The following is a 15,011-nucleotide window of genomic DNA, read 5'->3' as shown; positions in this document are numbered from 1 at the left end:
TGTTACTGCTACATTAATATACATTCCATTTTTATTCATATATGTTCATATCTGGCTGTGTTCAGGTACAGCATCCTGCTACATTTGATTTATATGGGTCTAGACAACTGTGGATGTTCAGCATTTCATACAACCATACTATCTCCATAATGCAAGGGTACAGCAACATATCCAAATTGTGGGACAGACACAGTCCAGGTTCTGTACTTTATTTAAGACATTACACTCTTTGGTTGTGGCTGTCTCATTCATTTCATTATGTAGTGACTGCAGTATACCTTTATTCCAGACTTATTACAGCTTTCTTGGTAGCTTCAAACTGTCTTTCTCACACTCTCTCACTTATTTTATATTTACATTTCAGAATGGTACTTAATTCAAGGCTTTATTAACATTTATTACTGAGTTACAACAATCCTTTCCAGCTGACTCACTTATTTCATATGGCAGAATTTACAAGGATGTATTCGACACTTGTCTATCCTTTCTTGATTGATTACTACTCATTTTCAGGCTGAAGCAGTTATCTGATATTACAATACAGGTGGAAACTCTGTTTGAGACTTGTTTAATCTTTATTACTGGATTGCAATACACTCTTTTCCAGGCTGCATCGCTTATCTAATCTTACAATGCTAGCAGAATCTTTATTCTAGGCTTATTTCATCTTTATTACTGGATTACAACACTGAACTCTTTTACAATCTGTTTCACTTATATTCTATAACAATACCAGCTAAATAATTACTAACCTGCCTGGTGGCGCAACCTCAGCAGCCTATCAGCATAGGCTCACCGATTCGCTGAACGAACACCTGCAGCTGTAATATAAATGAAGGAATATTGGAACATACCTCTCCATACTATAGGCTAGGATAGCATTTCTTACATACGTAATTACATGGATACTTACTCAGTAGTGGGGCATTGGGCATTTGGTGGGTCTCCTGGATCCAATGGTTCAGTTGGTCCTCCTTACAACGCTTCAGGTCCGCATGGTGGTGACGGACCTGTTCACCAGTCCTCGGAATGCCTGTGGCACTGGTGAGATCATGTGCCAACCGGTTCCACGCCTCTGCCTTATACGCACCCCATTGAACCTGGCCCTGCATGAGTTGTGCTTCATGATCATGGACTAGGAGCCAAACCATATATTGTGACTCCTCAACACCCCACCTTTGTGCTCTAAAGCAATTTCCCTCTCCTGCACCTGCCATCCTGACTACAAAATGGTACCACAAACAGTTATGGTGTGTATTCCCACCTATGGGGCTTATATATATGCCGGTTTTCCTGCACTTATCTGTGATTGGTCATTTTGGATATTTATCAGCTTAAAGCAAACCTGCTTTGTCATGGTTCTATTTTCATTCATTCCTATATACATGCTAATACTGTATTTCTATGGCTTAGTGGTTCAGTACTTTGACTATGGTGCACAGTATCCTGGATTCGACCCTTGGCATTGCTTTTTTTATTTTACTACTGTCTAGACAGTCTAGGAGGTGTGTCTGTGTAAAGGCGGCTTTGATACAGCTTGCTCAATGTTGCCCGCCGGTAAGCTGGTTGGTGTGCTGCGCAGCTCTGCGCAAATGGCTTACGCTGGATAACGCGTTATTTAGCTATGAGCACTCATATTACGCTGAGTGCAGTGCTGCTGATCTACAGGCACTCATATTATGCTTGTTAAAGCGCTGCTCACCTATGGGCACTCATATGCTGCTTGTTAAAGTGCTGCTCACCTACGGGCACTCATATTCAGCTTGCTAAAGCATTGCTCAGCTATGGGCAATTATAATCCTTTTTTATAAATTATTCTGTCGGATTTCTTTACAAATACATGGCCCATTTCATTACATTTTACTTAAATTATAGTTATTTGGCCAACATCTCTACCGCTACACTATTGCTACTTGGCTTAATTTGCATATGTAGATCTTGTATGCTTTTCGATGTCTGCTAACTGTGGCTGAGCGAAGATCATACCCGCACAAACGAGCACATATGCGGGCAAACATTTTTGAAATGATAAAAAAAAAATGAAAATGCTATTTTTACGTTTTACACATTTTCAGTAGGGTTTAGTCTGTGGGGATGTGTGATGCTGTCTTCCTTGACATTTCTAAGGACTCGCTCATGGGTGTTTACTTTTAGGCCTCTGACTCTTCTGGGGGCGTGTCCCTTTGCAGTACTCGGCATTCGGACACACCCCCTACTTTCTTACATGGACCGTGTTAGCCTAGGGTATGATTCAGCATGCCCTCATAAATATGCATGGCATGCTGATGTCATACCGTTCAACTGCAGCCTCCGAGTAAGACATATTAAGTCTTACACGGAGGTTTCGTGAATCTGGGAGAATAACTTTTTTCACATTCAGGATAGCATAACCTTTCAGTATATTCTCAGAAATTGACTTTGATCTTTATGAAAATGTTCATATGTGTGCATGTACATTATTTATTTTTTAGCTCAGTAATTATGATTTTTTAAGCTATAACCCATGAGTGCAACTATATTTTATTTATTGTTTGATAAACAGAAGTTTGTGCTGATGTATAGTGAGCCCATTTCAGCAAAAGTCTGAATTTCTGGGCCAAAGCCATTAAGGAAGTATTCAGCACTGGAGTAACGTGGAACCGAATTTATTAAGAAAAAATATCAAAAGCATACCTAATTCTGGCTGTCTGGGAGAGATACATCCAGATTTTTTACTGTTTCATTCATTAAAAGCCAGTTTCAGCTAAGTATGTGTGTGTGTGTGTGTGTGTGTGTGGGGGGTGTTTCCCGTTGTCATATAGTAGATATCAGCAAGCAATTTTCATGCTTTGGTCATTTTGCCTTATACACTCTGATGGATTTGAGTGGTATATATTTAGAGCAAATTTCATCTGTTTCTAAATAGCTGACAGTTGGAATTCTTTGCTCAAATGTCCAAAGTACAGTTGGTGTCCTTTGCAACTATAAAGTATGCTTATAATTGCAAGCATTCTCACTTGGTAAAACTGTGCTTTCTGTAACAGAAATGGTGGAAACTAACTGGGTATTGTTCTCATGGATGCTAAGGATCAACCTTGCCCTAGATTTTCTTTTTAATAAATCACATCCCAGAACACTTCAGGCAGGATGCCTTTTTAAAAATATCTAGGGCTTGGAAAGTTGGCTAGACAGAAACGAGTGGCAATTTGCCAGTTTACCTATCCTGAGGAGAATCAGGGTTTATGGGAAAAACTACAGCTCACACTGGTGACCAGATCCTCTAGTTCTATTATAGTCAATGGGGATATGCACTGTCAGGCTGTCTGTGGCTCACTCATATTAGCATCTTTGTATGTCAGATACGGTGTAAGGATGGACTAGCAGTATGTCATAACTCCTGTGTATAACACTTGCCTCAACTGGAAATGTGGCTACAGCTTATCTGTGGGAGGATGAATGGGTCTGAATCTTGAGGCAGTATATTAATCATTTGTGCTTGGGGGGGCGAGGGAAGGATGCCTACAAATCAGTAATGCCATTTATGAAGTCAGAACAGCAGGGGATAGCATGCTGTAATATTCTTAGTGCAGAGTCAGTTAAAAGGAAACAGTAAGCATCAAATTTCATTTTGAAGGAAATATCTAACATGGCCACAAACAGCTGGAAACTAATTTGGGAAGTAGAGTTTTACATAATTAGATACAAATACAGACATTAGTAAGTATATGTTAATTGCTGAGAAGAGACATTTGCATAATAAATTTCCATTACAAATCTGGAAGCTCCATAACATATAGATCATGAGAAGCTTTCATTGCCTATATGACTGCCCATGCTATCATGGCCTCTATGCAGAGGAAGAACACTTTTTATATATCTTGCTCAATAAATGGACATGGATCACTGCACAATGTGTAACGCTGAAGGCTTTCAGGACATTTAATAAGGTGTGAGTGTGTGTGTGTGCGTGTGTGCGTGCGTGTGTGTGTGTGTGTGTGTGTGTGTGTGTGTGTGTGTATCTTTCCTTGGTTTTCTTTTCTATTTAATAACTTCTCAAAAGGCCAAAAAACATGACTGACATTTGAAAATGATTCTAGAAACCCTCTTGAAACTATGAAAAAACTAACTAGTGACAGATGAAATGAAATCAGAAGTGCCTTCAGGGGACCCTTTGACAAATGACTGCAGGTGAAAGAAATCAAACAGTAGTCTGGGTTTAATATCTGTCATCATATATCTGTACATTATTATATGTCTGTATATTATACATAAAAGTCATAATCATGTCTGTATACTACAGTTATACATTTACTGTGATCATATGTCTGTTCAATATACTTATAACCTCTCTGTAATCTTAAGTCTATACACTATACTTATAAATTCCTTGTAGTATCATTTGTTATATGTCATATAAATACAGTGTCTGAATGGAAAGGCTCTTAAAATGTACATGTAAAGTATTGACATTCTAGATAATACTATACTGCTACTCATTTAAGTGTCAACTCTGCTGTGGGTTTAGTCAAAATATCAACTAAGTTTCTTCCTACGTGTGAATACTGGGTGCCATGACAATGTTCCTAGGCATGCTCTGTGAAATCTTGAGTGGTTGCATAGCGACACCAGTATAAATTTGGTGCATTATTCATTTGCAGGTTTAGGAGTGTAAACCAGTAAGTGCTGGTATTAAAGCAAAATTTATATTAAAGCGAATATTTCATAACTGATTATAGCATTTTTATCATTCACCAGCTGTCTGGTTATGATTTAATATTTAAATGATACTTAAATATTCCAAAATTAAATCAAGTTGTACTTTTTTTCTGTTTGCCCTTTATTTTAGAAACAAAAACTATGACATCAGACTCATGGTACGCATCTTTATTTATTCATTTTGGTTGTATTGTCTAATAGAGGTTATAGTTTTATGTAGTACAGACTTGCATAAATCCTGGTTCTCAGGCTTAAAGCTCATGGCATTATGGTGCCTTTGCCATCAGTACAGATTTGTCGAAAGTAATCAGCAGATAGGGTTATGCACACAAATCTCCAGGGCAGCTGTGTCCTTAATGAATCTTTCTAGCTTGTCACTACAGGAGCAATTTACCATTCTGCTTATGTTGGGAGCCTTTTCCCTTCAGACACTGTTTATATGACAGAGAACAAATTATGCTAGATGGTTAAATATTTCATCATAATTTCCCTGTCATATAGTTCCCCACTGAAAGGTCAGTTGCACATTCATGAGTGACATTAACCCAGGAGGGTCTAGCCTACAGAGAGAAAAACATAAGGTCAGATCTGAATTTCTACTTTTAGCTCTATCTTCCACAAATACACTTATATTTTTTGAAAGGAACAAACCACTCACAGCTCATGATGCAGTGCATTTTCCTTAATGTTTTCTTCCTAATCCCTTAATTCTGTTAGTTTATTACATTCAAACAACATATTCACAACAGATAACATGATTGTCAACTAGATGACTTAAAATAAGGCATGAAGTAACTTCTTTTTCCATGCAGCAATATGGTTTCTTCTGTTTCACTGTGAAGATGAAGCCAGATCTTAAGGCTATTGGAATACAGAATATGGGCATCCATGGCTGTGGGACTACATAGACCTTGTGAAAGAGTAGTGAGGAGGGGATCAAACCTCCTTCAAGCATACCAGGAAGATTGCATCCCTTGGTAAATGGAGGAGGCTGATGGCTGGCTGGCATGAGTGATAAAAAGTATTTTCAAAACAGAGATTTTGCACAATTATGTCAATAAAAACATTGTCTAGTACAAAGACTAGGATAAGCATTGCTTTAGTATGGTTGTTTTATCAAAAACATATACATGCTGTGGCCATTCCATCAAAGTTTTCATGTCCTTTGTCAGTATAATTAATAACAAGCATTGCACACCAATTACTGTAATCAAATCAAGAAAACCCTATCTCCAATTGTTTTCTACTACGTTTAAGCATGCACGGGAATTAAGCATGTGTTTGTTACATTACATATTGAGTCAGTTCTTAGCAGGTATTCATTATCAGATCATAGACGTAAGTGAGGCAGGAGGAGTGTAGTATATGTAGACATTATTGAGCATGTGCAAATGTGCATGTGCATAAGAACATCCAAGTGCTACACATTTTTCTGTATAACTGAAACAGCAATAAGCATCACAAGACACCTCTGTTCTAGCATTTCCTTATTCAGTGACATAATGTGCATACTTTTCCTGCGCTGGACACAGCAAAGACCATTCAAAGTGATTATCTCATCATTCTTTCTTGTAAATTTATAATCATTTCTGACCAATGGAAAAAGTGACTGCAAAATCAGCAATGGAACAGAAATTATTTTAGTTATATATGCAGCAGATAGCTTTCCTGAAAACTGTTATTCTAAAGCTCATTTTGTGTTGTCCATTAAAATTACTGACAGTTTCAACATAGACTGTACTTTTAAATGTTTTTCTGTGAAAAATTTATTTCATTAATATGAAAATTACATTTCTTTATTGTTTAGTATGTTTAGAATCTTTTAGGATTTATCCAATCTTCTTCTTTTGGCTGTTCACACTAGGGGTCGCCATAGCAGATCATCTGTTTCCATTTCTTCCTGTCCTCTGCGTTTTGTTCTGTCACACTAACCACCTGGATGTCCTCTCTTACCACATCTATAAACCTTATCTTAGGCCTTCTTCCTTTCCTCTTACCTGGCAGCTCCATCCTTAGCATCCTTCTCCCAATATACCCAGCATCCCTCCCTAGCATATGTCCAAACCAAAGCAATCTCACCTCTCTAGCTTAGTCTCCAAATCATCCAACCTGAGCTGACCCTCTAATATGCTAGTTTCTAATTCTGCCTATCCTCATTACACCCTTTGAAAATCTTAACATCTTTAACTCTGCTACCTCCAGCTTTAACTCCTGTCTTTTTGTCAATGCCACAGTCTCCAGTCCATATAACATAGCTGGTCTCACTACCGTCTTGTAGACCTTCCCTTTCACTCTTACTGGTACCCATCTGTCACAAATCACTCCTGACACTCTTCTCCACCCACTCCATCCTGCCTGCACTCTCTTCTTCACCTCTCTTCCACACTCACCATTACTCTGAACTGTTGATACCAAGTATTTAAACTCATCCACCTTCACCAGCTCTACTCCCTGCATCCTCACCATTTCTCTATCCTCCCTCTCATTCACACACATATATTGTCTTAATCCTGCTAATTTTCATTCCGCTCCTCTCTAGAGCATATCTCCACCTGTCCAGGGTTTCCTCAACATGTTCCCTACTCTCACTACAGATCGCAGTGTCATCCGCAAACATCATAGTCCATGTGGACTGATCTGATCTTGTCTGTCAACCTGTCCATCACCATTGCAAATAAGAAATGGCTCAGAGATGATCCTTGATGTAATCCCACCTCCACCTTGAATGCACCCATCACTCCTACCGCATGCCTCACCATTGTCACACTACCCTCGTACATATCCTGTACCACTCTTACATACTTCAATACCACTCCCGACTTCCTCATACAATACTACAACTCCTCTCTAGGCACCCTTTCATATTTATTTTATTTTACATTTGTTTACTGAGAAAGTTCAACTGGGCCACTGGCCCATTTTCAGCAGAGGCCCGGGGAGAAAAGCTCCATAGATTAGCAAATATTACAAAAATATAACAGGAAATATTACAGGAATATAACAAGAAATATAACAAGCAATCTAACAAGAAATAATACAAGAAATAGTTTACTTTAAACAAATAACCACAAGGCAAATATGTATTGGTAGAGATAGCGAGCGACAGTGAGGTGTTAGACAAAGGCAGTGAGTATACAATAAAATATATGTGATGGGAAAATTAGTAGAGGGTTAAGGGTAGGAAAGAGTGGAAATAGATTAAGTGAAAGTATGTAAAGTAAGAGCCATATGAATGGGCAGTAGGAAGATAGAGGTGACAGTACCTACTAAGGATAGCTAGATAGGGTGAGAAAGGTTTAGATAGGTTGCTAGGTAGTTGAATTAGGTTGCTTAGCCTGGTTCTGAACATACACAAGTCCATGAACTAGGTAAGTGGACTTTGAGAAGGTTTTTAAATGTTATTTTGCTGGCTGTGGTCCTAATGTTAAGGGGCAAATTGTTCCAAGTTTTTGCAATGAAGTTGTAATATTGGGTGTTTCCAGCACTATACTTTCTTTAAGTCCACAAAGACACAATGTAACTCCTCCTGACCGTCTCTATCTTTCTCTAACAAACACCCTTAGAGCAAACATCGCATCTGTAGTGCTCTTTCCCAGCATGAAAACATACTGCTGTTCACTAATCATCACCTCCCCTCTTAACCTAGCTTCCACTACTCTTTCCCACTTCATGCTGTGACTGATCAAAGTTATCCCTCTGTAGTTACTACAGCTCTGCGCATCACATTTATTCTTAAAAATCAGTACCAAAACACTTCTCAACTCCTCAGGCATCTTCTCACTTTCTAAGATTTCATTAAACAATCTGGTTAAAAACTCCACTGCCATCTCCTAAACACCTCCATCCTTTATCAACTTCCACCATTTGATCCTTGGCACTTCCTTCACTCTCCTTCTACTCTTCTTGATCACCAACATCATCCTACAGACCACCATACTATGCTGCCTAACTACGCTTTCCCTTGTCACCACTTTACAGACTTCCATCTCCTTCAGACTGGCCCTCCTGCATAGGATATAATCCACCTATGTGCATCTTCCTTAACTCTTGTACTTCACCATAGCCATGTTAATCCTTTATGCAAAATCCACTACCATCTGACCTTCTGCATTCCTCTGCTTAACATCATACCTACCCATCACTTCCTCATCCCCTCTGTTCTCTTCACTAACATGCCCACTGAAATCTGCTCCAATCACCACTCTTTCACCCTTGGGTACACTAACCACCACTTCATCCAACTCACTCCAAATGTTTTCTTTTTCATCCATCACACTCTCAACTTGCAGAGTATGTGCACTAATGACATTCCTCATCACAACATCAATTTCAAGCTTCATAAGCATCACTCTGTCCGACACTCTTTTTACATCAAAACCACTCTTGGCATACTGTTCCTTTAGGATAACCCCTACCCCATTTCTCCTCCCATCCACACCATGCTAGAACAATTTGAAGCCACCTCTGATACACCTGACCTTACTCCCCTTCCATTTGGTCTCTTGAATGCACAATATCCAATCGCTACTAAAATTCTACCGTCACTGATTTGTAGTTGCACTATTTTAGTAATGGAGAGGAAGGGCTTTTGATTTAGGTGGTCTTTGCCCTTTCTGTATGTTTGTATAACTGCAGAGGAAATATATTTTATGTAAGGGGGTATGTGTGTGTAGGAGGAATTCACCCTACAAAACAATTATTTTATGTCTTTTTTATTTTAAAAAATGTATTGTGTACTGAATAATGCAGTTTTGATAATTTTGTTTCATTTAAGATGAATTTGTTGGTCTGGCATTTTCATTTAAGTTGCTATGAAGTGCAATATACATAATGAGCTGAATTCAGTAAACCGTACACAATTCGGTCATGCTGTGTTTGTGTCATGCCACAATGTACACATGATAGCACACTGATATGTATTCAGTAAATGGTTCTACATGATGTGTAAAGCTGCACAAATCAGGTAAACATTGTGGCATTCTAATTAGTACATAAACAGCTGAATTATATGCTAATTAACCAATCCAAGATGGTATAGCTATTCAGCAAGGAATATAAAGGAATTGAGTATGTTCCATGTAGCCATCTTTCCTGTACGCTAAAACTTTGTATACAGCCACAGAAAATACATAACAAAGAAATAAAGAATGTTAGGGGCTGCTGCTGCTCTCCTGTACGTGTAAGTGTAACAGACTCAACTCTATGCTGCTGCTGCTGCTGATAGACCTTGGTCTAGGAGGAGAAGGATATTTAGACTCTGTTTAACTTTTTATGGTCTGCATGAAGTGGAAATAATAGAGCACTACAGGATGGATAGAGACACACTCCAGGAATTCTGCAACCTGTGTCGTCATCACCTGGGACCAAGGGCAAACCAAGGGAACCCATACCAGTGGAGACCAAGGTATGTGTAGCACTTAGAATTTTAGCTACAGGAACCTTTCAGATACCCACAGGGGACATTTTGGGGGAGTCACATGCATCAACATCTGAGATTGTACACCAATTCCTGAATGCTATGCTACATTAGCCAGTGACTATATATATTTCCCATGTACCCCTAGGGTCACAGCTACAATGATGCAGGGGTTCTACCCTGCAGCACACTTCCCTGAAATGCTGGGTGCTATAAACTGCATCCATACGGAGATCAAATCACCACCCAGGTAACAGGGAAGGATCTATATCAACAGAAAGGGGTTCCACTCCCTTAACTGACAGGTCATATGTAATGCTAGGGGAATCATCCTGAATGTGTGAGCTGGCAACTCTGGTAGTTACCCCAGTTCCCATACTTGGCACACCTCACAGTTCCCATGCTTGGCACACTTCACAGCTCTACCAGAGTTTTTTTCCAGAGTGATGGCCTACAAGGCCATTTACTGGGTGATGCAGGATATGCATTGGAACCATGGCTGATGACACCCATCAGAAATGTGCACACACCCATGGAGGAATGCTATAATGAGGCACATGCTCAAACAAGAAACATCATAGAGCATGTGTTTGGGCTGCTGGTGTCATGGTTCCGGTGTGTAGATAGATCAGGCAGGGCCCTGCAGTATGAACGTGTGTCAAAATCATTAGTCTGTGCTATCCTACACAATATCATCCTGTGAATACAGCTGGGAGAGGAAAACAAAGGGATAGAAGGACACATTCTATCACCACTGGCAGGGTCACCACAACCACATGCAGGTAAGGAATCACAGCAGGAATCCCCAGCTGCTGTGGGTGTAGGGAGAAGTAGGAGTGTACAATATGCCCTCACCTTGGCAAAGAAGCAATGGACAGCACACATGCTCACCACCTATAGAGTACACCTTCCATCATATGCACCTAAAGCAGACTACAATTTATGTCAGGCAATGCTCACAAACTTTACTTCCCCATGTAATGGTTTTCTACTGCTAGCATCAAGCAGAGTCAGCCCTGAATGACAACAGTTGTAACTGAAGGACTGTCAGTATAAGTATAGAACCTGTAATAGAAAAATAAATGTGTAAGAACATGAATAAATGTCAGATACCTGCATAACTGGTGCTTGTAAATGCAGGTAAGTAGAATATGCGTGAGTTATCCAGCAATGCCATCAGTATCTGATATGACTGATATCTGTAAAACATACTTATGCAGTTTACCAAATAACCTGCCCCATGTGACTGAAATATCCACTATAGAAAAAGCAGTCCAAAAAGTCTACTTATCCCTACAGTCTCACAAGCAGAGCGATAAGCATGACTAAAAACAGTCTCCTCACCTTCAAGTTCCCTAGCTACATGGTTAACATTTAGTATAGAGATTAAGCCATCTGGAGATGCAAATGAAGTGTGAACTCATTAGAATTGCTGAATACCAAACTTTTGATTTTATGCAGCAGATGTAAACATAGTATAGTCTCTACACTTTTGTTATGTGCTAATGGCTTGCAACTGTGAATGATTACTTTGACTGAAGCAAAACACAGTAATGCACAGACACCCTTCACTGAAGTTGGTGTGTTGGTGAGGATGCACTTAAAACGTGTGTGTGATGCCCGTGCCCTGGCCCAGTAATCAAGGAGCCTCAATCCTCACCACTAACACCAGGGAGGTTACCTCCTAGAAGAGGAAAGGATAACTAAGAAATAGTATTTAAACATTACTAACAAACATGTCTCTAAGGCCCTCCCAAAATTATATCATTTTTGACACTTAGGTTTTCCCAGTATTCATATTGCATCATCTTAACACCTGGTCTGAGTTCTCAGGCCACAAACTGCATTATTTGGCAATCTAACACCTGCACAGAAACTTACAACAATAGAAGACATTTCACATGTATATACTAACAGAAACTAAAGTAATAAAGCACCTTCCACATCTAAATTCTAGTCATAAACTTTAGCCTTAAAACAATGGGCATGAAATCTTTATCCAGCCACCCTTGGGCCGAATTCTAACATGAAAGGATACAACATGCTTCACTGGGCCAGTAGAGTGCAATGTTGTCACATATTTTGCAGTTTCACATTTCACAGTGTTTTCTTATATTTAAAAACACAAGCCTGTATTTTACATTTATTTATACAGTTGATAGAGTTATATATTAAATCCTATTTGACTAGGCTGGCAGCCTTTGCCCATCTCTCCCCAATCGTCACAACTCTTCCACCCCAGGGAACTCAAGCAAGTTTTTCAAGTGCCCCTTGAGAAACATTGTTTGAGAGTGTCAGATCTATCTTGGTGTACCTCACCCCATTCCGTGTCTTGAGAGCCCATCTGCATTGGCATTGCTACTCCCACGGCAGTGCTGCACTGACATATCATATGCTTTCACCCCCAGACTCCATCTTAGCAACTTGACATTTTGCTGACTGGCTCTGTTTAACCATGTTAGAGGGTTGTGATCTGTCATCACAGTGAATTTTCTTCCATACAGATAAGGCTGAAGTTTTTGTAGTGCCCACACTATGGCTAGACATTCCTTTTCTGCCACTGCATAGCATTCCTCCCTGGGTTGGAGCCTACTACTGAGATAAACCACTGGGTGCTCTTCTCCCTCTGAAGAAATCTGGCTAAGTACAGCCCCCACCCCATAGTTTGAAGTATCCACCTGCACAACAAAGTCTTTGCTGTAGTCTGGACTGGCTAACACAGGGGGGTCCTCCCAAAGCTTCCTTAAGCTTCTGAAATGCCTGCTCACATGCTGGGGTCCACACTACCTTATCTGGCATGTTCTTCCTTGTCAGGTCTATGAGGGGAGCAGCTACGGTACTATAATTGGTAACAAACTTTCTGTAGTACCTTGCTGTCTCTAAGAATGCCCTCACCTGCTTTTTGGTAACAGGTGCAGGCCATGCCTGAACAGCTTCCACTTTGGCAGGTTCTGGCCTTATCTTACCACTCCCCACTCTATGTCCTAGGTAAGAGACCTCTGCCATACCCACCTGACATTTGCTTGGCTTAATGGTCAACCCTGCCCTCTGTAGTCTGCCCAGCACCTCCCTGACATGCTGAAGGTGCTCTTGCCAGGAATGGCTGTAGATAGCAATATCATCCATGTAAGCAAGGGTAAACCCTCCTGCTCCTACTAAGATATGATCTACCAGCCTCTGGAAAGTCACTGGGACATTCTTCATCCCAAAGGGCATCTTTGTGAACTCCTGCAAGCCAAAAGGAGTCACAAAGGCTGACTTCTCTCTAGCACTGGGAGTCAAGGGCACCTGCTAGTAACCCTTGGTAAGATCAATGGTTGTAAGATACTTAGCCCCACCCAGCTGCTCTAGGGCCTCATCTGTCCTAGGCATGGGGTAAGCATCCGACTCTGTGTGACTATTTAATTTCCTGTAATCCACACAGAACGTGTTGCTGCCATCTTTCTTTGGCACCAACGCCACTGGTGAGGCCCAGGGACTGTTGGACTCTTGAATCACCCCTAGTTTCAACATCTCCTGTACCTCCTCCCTCAGAGTCTGTTTAACTCTCTCAGGCACCCTATAAGGGGCCTGCCTGATAGGCCTTTGGGGTCCTGTATCCACCTGATGCTGCACCAGGTGGGTGCTCCCTGGTTTCCTGGTGAATATACCACCAAACTCCTGCAACACTGCTCAGATTTCTCGAACCTGGGTAGGAGATAGCTGCTGGGACATTGCTACTCCTTCCACCGAGGTGTCAGCCCGAGCCTCACTGAGGAGATCAGTCACAAGATCTCTCTCAGACTCTTCCTGCAATCCACTGCAAATACTCAGCACAAGGGCCTTCCTATCATGGTAAGGTTTCATCATGTTAACATGGTACAGTTTGTGCCCCTGCCATCTGCCTAGCACTTCCACCATGTAGTTAACCTCACTTACCTTTCTTACCATCTTGTAGGGTCCCTCCCAAGCTGTCTGCAACTTGTTGTGTCTGACAGGAATGAGAACCATCACCTGCTGCCCTACAGCATACTTTCTAGCTCGAGCATTCCTATCATACCACACTTTTTTCTGTTGGTAGGCTTCTGCCAGGTTCTCCTGGGCCAGGACCATGAGTTCCCTGAGCCTTGTCCTGAGGTTCAGGACATATGCCACAACAGACTCCTTGTGAGACTCACACTCACATTCTCACTCATCTCAAATTAAATCTAGAGGTCCCCTCACCCTATGCCCATATAGCAACTCAAAGGGTGAAAAACCTGTGGATTCCTGGGAAACCTCTCTAAGCAAACAACAGATGGGGCAAACATTTGTCCCACTCCCTCTTAAACTGATCTGCAAATGCATGGACTTGATTGTAGAGTTTAACCTCTCAACAAGACCATTAGTCTGGGGGTGGTAGGGGGTGGTCTTCATGTGCTTCACCCCACAGGACCTCCACAGACAAGCCAGCAGGTCTGACATAAAATTGGCACCTCTGTCAGTCAGTATTTCCTTTGGGAAATCTACCCTGCTGAAAACCTCTAGCAAAGCATTTGCCACCTTCTCGGCCTCAATGGAGGACAAAGCTACTGCCTCAGGGTATCGTGTAGCATAATCTACAATCACTAGGATATACTTTTTTCCTGTGGAACTTGGGGTACTCAGAGGAACCACAATATCCATAGATACCCTCTGAAATGGCTCCTCAATCACAGGCAAAGTCATCAAAGGAGCTCTTATCTTGTCTCCTGCCTTGCCTACCTTTTGGCACTGCTCACAGGTCCTGCAGTACTCTGTTACATCTCTGGAAATTCCAGGTCAATAGACGTTTTGCATAATACACTCCTTTGCATGTTTTATGCCCATATGACCTGCAAAGGGAATATCATGGGCTATGGCTAGAAGCACCAGATGGTAAGCTCTAGGTACTACCAACTGC

The sequence above is a fragment of the Protopterus annectens genome, chromosome 2.part0 (assembly GCF_019279795.1).
Source record: "Protopterus annectens isolate FY-2018-M chromosome 2.part0, PAN1.0, whole genome shotgun sequence".
Taxonomy (NCBI): domain Eukaryota; kingdom Metazoa; phylum Chordata; order Ceratodontiformes; family Protopteridae; genus Protopterus; species Protopterus annectens.
Note: the sequence above shows the minus strand (reverse complement) of the source record.